Below are 10,262 nucleotides of genomic sequence, written 5' to 3'. Positions count from 1 at the left end.
TGTCAACCTGAGTCACATGTGTCACCTGCAGTCCTGCACAACTCAAGTACACATATCAAATAACAAGGGTAAACCTAACTTAAACCTTTTGCCCAAACACCAAAACACATGGTCCCGCGGACCATTGGGATTGCTCCAACAATCTCCCCCTTTTTGGTGTTTGGCAATACGTTTAAGTTAGGGAAAACATATAGCAAATAAACATGCTAAAAACAATGGACTTACGATGCCAAGACTACACACTTGGACTTACTCCGCCGAATGGACTTACATTGCCAAGGCTACACACTTGGCAACCGCCGAATGGACTTACGTTGCCAAGGCTACACACTTGGCAACCGCCGAATGGACTTACGTTGCCAAGGCTACACACTTGACAACCGCCGAATGGACTTACGTTGCCAAGGCTACACACTTGGCAACCGCCGAATCAAAATGCAAACATGCATTAGAACCTATCCCAAGGCTCCCCCTACACCTACGCTCCCCAATGAGCTAGGATTTTACCACGGGTTTTTTAAGAACCTATCCCAAGGCTCCCCCTACACCTACGCTCCCCATTGAGCTAGGATTTTATGACAGGGCTTTTTAAGAACCTATCCCAAGGCTCCCCCTATGCAAAGGCACTAAAGGTTTTCCCAACTAAACCTTAATTCTCCCCCTTTGCCTAACATCCAAAAAGATCTCCAACAATATCCCAATTGTTGAAACCTTATCATCTAAATTGACCCTAAACTCATGTATTTATCCCCCTTGGATCCCATACATCTAAACGAGTTGACATGGTCAAGAACAGCGCTGAAAAACACTTTCAGGCTGGTATCAGTCGACTGCCCTAAGTGCCAGTCGACTGCCCTCGTCAAAATGAGCTTACAGAACCATTCTGTGGTCGAAAAACACTGTTACCAGTCGACTGGTATCTGCACCAGTCTACTGGTACCCTATTTCTGAAAAAATCAGCCTTTTCAGGCCAACTTCAGAAATGCACCAGTAATTCCCTAACCTCCAAAAATTCCCAAATTTTGTGGAGAGGTCTATTGTACTCTTGTATACTTGGGAAAAATATATTACAAAATATATCTATCACCAATCCCAAGATTGACACAAAATCCAAAACTAGCTAAATGGTTCAATTGAACCTTGACCTAAAGTCCTAGTTTTGGCTTCCTTTTGATGTATTTGCCCATACCAACCCACAATGCATCCCTAGCATTGGTTTATATGGCATCTATACATCCAAAACCAATTATCATGCTATATGACCCCAAATGTCATATTTCTTGCATGAAACACAATCCATGTGTGCCAAATCCATAGGTTTGAGACTCAAATCCATCTCCAAACCTTTTGGCACACTCCATGGCTTCTCTAGACCCCCAAGTAGAACCCACCTGAGATCCATTGGCCATGGGTCCCAAATTGACTCTTGGAGCTCCCCCTAGAGCTCTTTACCTTAGTCACCTCCCTAGGTGACTCATCCACAATGACTAGGCCACAATGATGTCCCTTAGAAGATCTCCTTATCTTCTTGACCTTGGACACATCATCCTTGCCATAATCATATGCAACCCTAGCATATTTCTTTTTATTGGCCTTGGATGACTCTCCCTTGCCCTTATCATGTGCCACCCTAGCACATGGTCTCTCCTTGGCCATGGAGGGACTAGATCGGTATCCCAAACCCGATCTATCATTGTTGGGTTTTTGACTACCCAACACCATGTTTAATCCCTTAGATCCAATAGTGAATCTCTTAAGGAATTGTTCCAAACCATCAAGCTTTGCCTTCAAAGCTTGGTTCTCCCTTTCTAGGTTCCTAAACCTAGAGTCAACATGTCCACCTTGGACATTCCTAGACCTACCCTTTCTAGGCATATGTCTCCCCTTCTTGGGATTAATGTCTTGGGTCTCCTTAGGTCTACCATTTCTAGGTTTATCATGAATTGGTCTCCTAGGGTTATGATCTACAATTACCCTATTCCTATCATGATATTTAAATCCGAAATTATGCATGGGTAAATAATTGTAATTATTTCTAGCATGCATGGAGGAATTTAAATTTGAATTAACCTTCAAGTTAGGGTATACCTCCCTTACCCTTGAAGCTCCATCTTGATTTGAGCTCTTCTTCTTCTTCTCCCACTTCTTTAGATGCGCAAGCTTCTTGATTTCCCCCTTCTTGGGGCATTTGGTGTGGAAGTGACCCTTCATTCCACATGTGAAGCACACAATGCGCATCCTCCTCCTTTGGGCTTCTTCATTCCTACAACCCACATTAGTGTTTAAAATAACTTGATTGGGTTTAGGATTTACCTTTTTCTTACCCAAAGGACACCTACTCTTGTAGTGTCCCTTTTTATTGCAACCGAAACAAATGATGTGGTCCTTTGACTTTGCTTCGGTGGAGGTGCTTGCTAGGTTGACCACTTCCAAGACATCTTCTTCACTTGTCTTGGACTCCTCTTCAACCCTTGAGGATGTTTCCTCATCCACACTAGTGGATGGCATTTCTTCATCCTTCTCCTCCTCGGATGTTGAACATGGCTCAACTTCCGTTTGCTCCTCCTCAACTTGAGCAATTAAACCCATCTCCTTGGGTTCTACATCCAATTGGTCCTTCTTCTCCTCTTGGACCACTTCATCCTCTTCTTCGAATTTTTCTTCTTCTTTTTCTTCTTGTGGAGGCATAGGTTCTTCCCATTGAACCTTCTTTATCTTGCTCCACAAATCGTGGGCATTCTCATAGTCACCTACACGACTCATCACGTCATTAGGCAAAATGTCAATTAAAATAGATATTACCTTTGAATTTGCCTTTGCACGTGTGGTTTGCTCCTCCGTCCAATGTCGTGGTCGGAGCTTCTTCCCTTTCTTGTCTCTTGGGACTTCAAACGCCTCCATGATCACCATCATGGTGTCCCAATCCGTATTGAAGAAGATCTCCATCCTCTTCTTCCACCAAGAGAAGTCGCCTTCGAATTTGGGTGGATAAATGTTTGAGCCGGCCATTTTGATGAATGCTCTTCTCGGCGATTAGTCCGTTGAAGTGCGTCCTGGCTCTGATACCAATTATTGGAGGATCGGTGGCCGGCTTGAAGGGGGGTTGGATAGACGGCACCCCCAAATACTCGCTTCCTACCCTACACTTGTTAGTGCGCAACGGAAATACAAAGAATACAAATACGAATATGAAAGCTAAATGCTAATACAAAGAACAAGAAAGAGCAAGCAAACCAACACGCGTCAATTTACGTGGTTCGGAGATAAAGCTCCTACTCCACGGCGTGTCCGTAAGGTGGACGATCCCTCAATCCGTCGGTGGATTAGTCCCCGGAAACTCCGGCTAGCACAATCCTCCTTGTCGGTGGAGAAACCTCGCCACAACTCGATCAAGAACACTTGGATTGCTAGAGCACTAGATGACTACTAATTAGGCTTTAACCAAGTCTAATTTCGTCACCTTGGCCGGCCATACCAAGCTCCTTCTTATAGAGCTTGGAACAAATCAGAACCTGATTTGCCCGTTACCAGTCGACTGGTCCTTGCACCAGTCGACTGGTGCCAGCCCAACGGCTATCTGCTACAGTGCATCAGTCGACTGGTCCATACACCAGTCGACTGCTACAGTGCGCTACAGTACTGCTACAGTGCCGCTACAGTAAAACCCTAAAACTAGGATTTTACTCCGAGTACAATCTCTCATGCACTCGTACCCTCACGACTCATTTGACTCTTCTTTGCAGCCTTGACCTCTTGCCTTTAAGCCTACTTCCTTTGGCTCTCGTCCCTCGGATGCATCCAAGCCCGCGGCTTGTCTCCAATGCCATCCTTCGCGTATGCCTCGAAGTCGCTTCCCTCGGCCATTGTCCTTGCTGCTTTGTCCATGGTCCCTCGGATGCTCCATCCTTCACCGGACCCGAAGCCGTCAACCTGAGTCACATGTGTCACCTGCAGTCCTGCACAACTCAAGTACACATATCAAATAACAAGGGTAAACCTAACTTAAACCTTTTGCCCAAAAACCAAAACACATGGTCCCGCGGACCATTGGGATTGCTCCAACATGTTCTTGTGATCTACCGAGGCACCCTCGTGACAGGGGTTAACCATTATAGGATTTCACAGGAATCGTCTCTATTCGATACTTAGGGATATTGACCAATTTAACTTCCTGCAAGAGCATGGACATAGAGGGTAGAAACTAAGCAATCTATGTAATATCTCCTAGCATTATAATAAAACCAAAATCCTAGAATCCACCTCCCAAAGCTCATTCCCTCCAAGATCAACTCTCTCTCTCCTCTCTCTTCATCTCAACCTTCTTTCCCTCTCTTTAATCACACTCATTAGTTCGTAAGCATCAAAGCTAATTTTCGACCGTCTAAATAACTTACTTTGTGACATCTCTAGTGCCTAATTAACAGTCCATGTGGCTCAACAATCTTATATATTATTGACGACGAATCCGTGCACTTGCGGAATCGTAACAAGTTTTTGGCGCCATTGTCGGGGACTGTTCGCATTAAAATTAGTAGATTAGCAATTTAGTTAATCTAGACTTGTGAATAGTTTTTGTTTTTCCATTTTTATAATTAAAAAAAAACCCTGCATTTTCTTTCTTCTTTTTAAATTCTGCAATTTTTTTCTTGCAATTTAAATTCTGCATTTTTTTTAGATATCCATGAGCACTAACATGTCAAGCAGGGCCTTACGAGATTTCTCTGCACCCATTTTTGCAAGATTTTTATCTCCCATTGTGCAGCCTTACATTGAAACAAAAAGTTTTCATCTAGACCCAGAGTTAATTTTCATGATACAAGGTCATAAATTTGGAGGAGAAGCATCAGAAAGTCCTTATCTGCACCTTGAGACATTTCTAGAGCTTTGTGATATGGTGAATTGTGAAGGAGTGTAAGGAGATGCAGTTCGATTGATGGCATTGCCTTTTAGCATCAAGGATAAAGCAAGAACTTGGTTATATTCTCTCCGTCCTCAAAGCAACACAAGTTGGGAACAATTGAAGAAGCAATTTCTGAATCATTTTTCTCCTCCAAGTAGAACGATTTATATGAGGAATTGCATCACAAATTTTATTGAGGCATATGGAGAATCATTATCTTAAGCATGGAACAGATTCAAGAGTCTACAAAGACAGTGCCCTCATCATGGTTTGGAAAAATGGATGACCCTGCACATATTCTATAGGGGAATTTCTAAGTGTTTGTTAGATTCATCAGCTGGAGGTTCTTTTATGGACAAGAGCATAGATGAAGCATATATGTTAATTGATCAAGTGACATTGAACCTCCATGAATGGTCGAAAAAAAGTTGGATGGAATCTCCCTCAGAAATTCAAAAAGTACAAGCCATATATGCAAGAGAGCCTGTCAAACAAAATACAATTCAACCATCCAAGAGTTTTGAAATCCACAAGTTATAGAATGAGGAGTTCAAACATTTGGGGGCGAAGATTGATAGCATTATTTGAAAATGGTTCAAACAAGATCCTCCTCCTACACAAACAGTGTCTAGTGAACAGTGCAATAATTTTAAGTTGAGAAGTGGCATGAATCATGAAGAACTACTGAAGAAGGATTTATTTAGAATTGAGGAGAAGAACAATAGAAGGCCTCAAGAACTCAGTTTCATTACTCCAGGAAGTTCCCAAAGGCCATAAGTACTTTTCTCTCAACAATTGGTCATACCTACACTAGATAAGCAAGTTGGACCTCCTCCGTAAGCTCAAAGGGAATATAGGAAAAAGGAAGTAACCTTTCCCAAGATGTTCACTAAAGGTTCCTTTTCCATAAAGGCTAGTGAGGGTCAATGAAGACGAAGATTTTCGTAAATTCTGTGTCACTAATATGGTTGAGTGTAGATTTGATGTGCATAGATCTTATGATCATTTATACATGTTTTGACGCACATTCACTTGCTTTATTCATGTATATTCTATGCATGTTCACCTCTCTTAGCATATATTCTACATAAATACTCTTTTGTTCAAAGATATGCTCTTTGTATGTTTTCTTGTTGACAGGACACGATTTGAAGCAAAAGTGAAGCTTAAGTGGAGTCTAGACCTTCCAAGGTGTCCGGGCCATGTGGGATTTTCTGCACTGCAGACCAAACATTAAATGACCATAACATTCTGTTCTGTTAGTATTATTAGTCATTCCAGATATAAAAATATAGATAACTTCAAGATTTACAACTCTTATGAAGACTTCGACCAGAGAAAACCAAGTCTTGAAGGTCTAAAGTTCGTTTCTATGAGGCATGGCCTTGGCACACGGCCGTGTCAAATCCTGCACTGCACACCAAGAGTAAAATAGGAATAACTTTGTGGTCCTTTGGAGTTTTGGGCTTTTATTCATACCAAATTGTATCTAACTTCAAGATCTACAACTTTTATGAAGACCCCAACTCAAGAGTACCACGTTAAGAGGCACTAAAACGGATTATAGGTAGAGGTATGACCTTGATAAACGGTCATGTCAATTCGGCACGCCTGTGCCACTTAACCAGTGTAGAAGATAGGCATGGCCGTGTCAACTCACATGGTCGTGCCACTTAAATGGTGCAGAAGATAGGCATGGCCGTCCCAACTCGCACGACCATGCCACTTAACTAGTGCAGGAGATAGTCATGGTCGTGTCAACTTGCACAGTCGTGCCACTTAACCAGTGCAGAAGATAGGCATGATCGTGTCAACTCACATGGCCGTGCCACTTAACTAATGCAGAAGATAGGCATGGCCGTGCGGATCTCACACGGTCGTGACACGGGTCGTGTGGCACCCGTACCTTACCATATAAAAGGGTCAAGGACCATATTCATTGGGGGATTTTTGTTCGGGACTTCACCCCTCTCATCAGGAAAGGGTTCTCCCCTCAGGGGAAACCCTCGAGCTTCATCAACCACCATCTCTTGATGCTCCGTCCATCTCCAGAGCAAGGAGGCATCACCAAGACATCGGAAACCTCGGCAAGCATCTCTTCTTCCCCTTCTTCTCACATCAAAGGTTGTAAGTGTGCTTTACTTTATGTTTTGGGGTTGTTCGTCTCTCGCAATGGAGTAGATCTCTTTTTCTATGGATGTAGGGAGTAGTTTTGAATAGGGTTTGATGTAAGACTCATGTTCGTGCCTTTACTCGTTGGATGATTCCTCTTGCTTCGTTTCTATTTGATATGCATGAGACATGTTGCCTTGTCATGTTAATTGATTGTGTAGGAATTGCTAATTTCGTAAAGAGAGGATCTTAGATCGTATACCCGAGGGGCCCTAGTGACAGGGGGTAACCCATTCACGGACGTCTAGGATATTCCCTTGAAAGGAGAGGCAACTTCTCCACAAGGAAGTAAGAGACAAAACCAAACCCCTATCTCTATCCCTAATAAGACCGATTAGATTTGTATTCTTGTGATCTACCGAGGCGCCCTAGTGACAGGGGGTAACCGTAATAGGATTTCACAGGGGTCTTCTCTGATTAGTACTTAAGGATAGTAGCCTTAACTTTCAGTGAAGGTATGTTAATTGGCAATGAGTAAAAGATAGAACATGATGCATCAGGTTCAACCACAATGAAACCAAAATCCTAGAATCCACTTCCCAAAGCTCAAATCCCTCCAAGATCGATTCTCTCATCCTTCTCTTTCTCTCTTCAATCACTCTCGTTAGTTTGCAAGCGCCAAAGCCAACTTTCGACCGTCTAGATAACTTACTTTGCGACATCTCTAGTGCTTAATTAACAGTCCCTGTGGTTCGACAATCTTATATATTACTGACTACGAATCCGTGCACTTGCAGAATCGTAACAAGATTTCTGGATGTATATAAAGATGAGGACTCTTCAGATGAGGATTGTGATGATAATGCAATGGATAACAAGTTTTCAGATCTACCTTCTGGGTTTACAGGGTGTTATGATGAAATTGAATTTTCAGATGATGAATGTGATGTGGTAGATCAACTTAAACTTCAAATGAAGTTAGTGATCCTCCTAAAGATGATTCTCCCACTGAGGATATTGATGTTGGTTTATTTTTTGATGCTTGTGTTGATGATGATGTTATGAAAGGAAGTGTAGGGAGCTATGTTATGGAAGCAGCATCTCAAGAATCACCTCCTTTATCCACACAACCTTCTGAGATTATGAGAGTTGCAAGGATTGAACATGTTCTGGACCAATGTGTAGGGACTTGTGAAATAGAAGCAAAACCCCAAGAATCACCACTTTTAGAGGCACCACCACTTGAGCCAGAGCTAGAGACAATACAAGATTCAGAAGTCACATCCACATGTTTAGAACTTTTAGGTATCTCTCAGCAAAGCAATGTTAGTATCTTTTGTGATCTTTTGGAAAATTTCATAGATGTACCAATAGTAGATTTGTTTGGATGTGATTCAATTTATGATACATACTCTGTTCATCTTAATAAGGTTCTAGTTCTATCTAATATAGCATGCTTGGAAGAGGTATGTTTTTCTTTTGGGTGTGCAGATTTTCATGGGGCCTATATTTGGAAGCTCAGACTGAACCGTCTTCGACCACCTGAAAGAACTTCAAAGAAGACAAAGATGGAGAAAGTTATACTTTACTCTGTAGCTCCTTTGATGAAAGCTCTCTCCATAATAAGAGCCCTTGGTAGGGGGTGTTGAAATATCTTACCCCTCCAAGAGCGAGATTTCGTTGAATCTAATGAGGTGGTCGAGCTAATGACCTTAAACAAGTGCTTCTTGGAATGCAACCCAAGTTCTTTCTTATTTTATTTATGTCTTTAGTTATTTTTCTTGTTTTCATTTCTTTCCTCATAATAAGCATGTATCCTCTACTTAATTTTTGTTGTCAATTTTCTTTTATAGGACTCAAAGAGTAGGAGTGCAATTACATGATGGAGAAGTTAATAACATGGGCATTTGGCACACATCATTTGGTAACTTCTCTTACTTTTAATCTCCTCCATATTATTTTTAGTTTTCATTGGGACAATGAAAAGTTTATGTCTAGGGGGATGCATTAGATGCACTTGGTTTAGTTTAGTTTTTGCTATTTCTTTTGCATAATAATTTTTTTTCCTAGTTGCATCATTCATCACATCATGATTGTTTGTACCTTAATGCAAAATACTAGCACGTTTCATCTAGATATTTATGTTGTGTGATTTGGTATGCTAGTATGACTATTGATCTTTATTTTCCTATCCATAGTAGCAAGAAGTGAGCATTGTTATTACTAGAAGAATTTGAATGTTGGCCTATGATCCTGTCTAAGAAGCTAGGCAAGACGGAGAGCCGGCAAGAAAAAACCTACCGCTGATGAAGAATAATACCTGTAGAACAATGATCCGAGAAACCCAAAGCGGATTGGGAAAAATAGAGTCACCGAATGCCCTCCTTACACGAAGATCCGATGACGAGAGAGAAACCCAATAGAAGAGACACCCAGATTCGGAGCTTCCAACACTTCCTACGCACAATAGACCAGCCAATACTATCGTCAGTGACCTAAGACCGGGGTGGGAATCCCTGGCTAGGCCCTCCGACGCTCAAGTTAGTGATCTCTTTTGGTGTGGAAGCAGGAAGAAGGAGATGAACAGTAGCTGGAAAATTAGGGTTATGAATGTGGGCAATCATGTGAACTTGTGAACTTCCCTGGCCAACGGAGAGGATTCCCCTTTTTATACCACTTCATATAACCTCCATAGTCATGAAGTGGACCCCAGTTTGTTAGAATTCGTTATGAGATGACGTCAGCTGCGTACTTGTGGTAGATGATTTTTAAGGAATCTTTTTCGTACCCCAGATGTACCTTCTTTGTCGTTTAGTACATGCAAAATAATCTAGAAGCATATTTCCCGCCAAAATATAACACCTATTATGTATTTACATATTACAGATATCTTCATTAATTATCTTATTTGAAATATTCATCTATGATCCTTCCTACATCTTCTATTTACACCTCTTTTCATGTTAATATTCAGTATCTTTCCAAGGTATTGATCGACCGGCCCGTACTGGCTCTCCTATCGGGGTATGTCCCGACCGATATTAGCCTAACTTTGCCTGGGAGATATGTCCCGACATATATTAACCTAACTTCGCCTGGGAGGTGTGTTTCGGTCGATATAGACTTATCTCCTATCGGGGTATATCCCGACCGATATTACCCTACCTCCTTCCTGAAGTTATGTCCCGGCCGATATTACCCTACCTTCCTCATGAAGGTATGTCCCGACCAATATTAGCCTACTTCCCCA

At 41.9% G+C, this 10,262-nt stretch overlaps 1 non-coding gene across 1 annotated transcript; it reads right to left on the bottom strand.

Moving 5' to 3' along the window:
- Positions 1–5,066: 5,066 nt before the first annotated feature.
- Positions 5,067–5,172, bottom strand: LOC121994242. Its single transcript, XR_006115657.1, has one exon. It is a non-coding gene; the product is annotated as a small nucleolar RNA R71 (small nucleolar RNA).
- Positions 5,173–10,262: the final 5,090 nt, after the last annotated feature.

The sequence above is a fragment of the Zingiber officinale genome, chromosome 1B (genome assembly GCF_018446385.1).
Source record: "Zingiber officinale cultivar Zhangliang chromosome 1B, Zo_v1.1, whole genome shotgun sequence".
In the NCBI taxonomy this organism is placed as follows: Eukaryota; Viridiplantae; Streptophyta; class Magnoliopsida; order Zingiberales; family Zingiberaceae; genus Zingiber; species Zingiber officinale.
The sequence above is the reverse complement of the archived record's forward strand: the minus strand, read 5'-3'. Positions and strand labels throughout refer to the sequence as shown.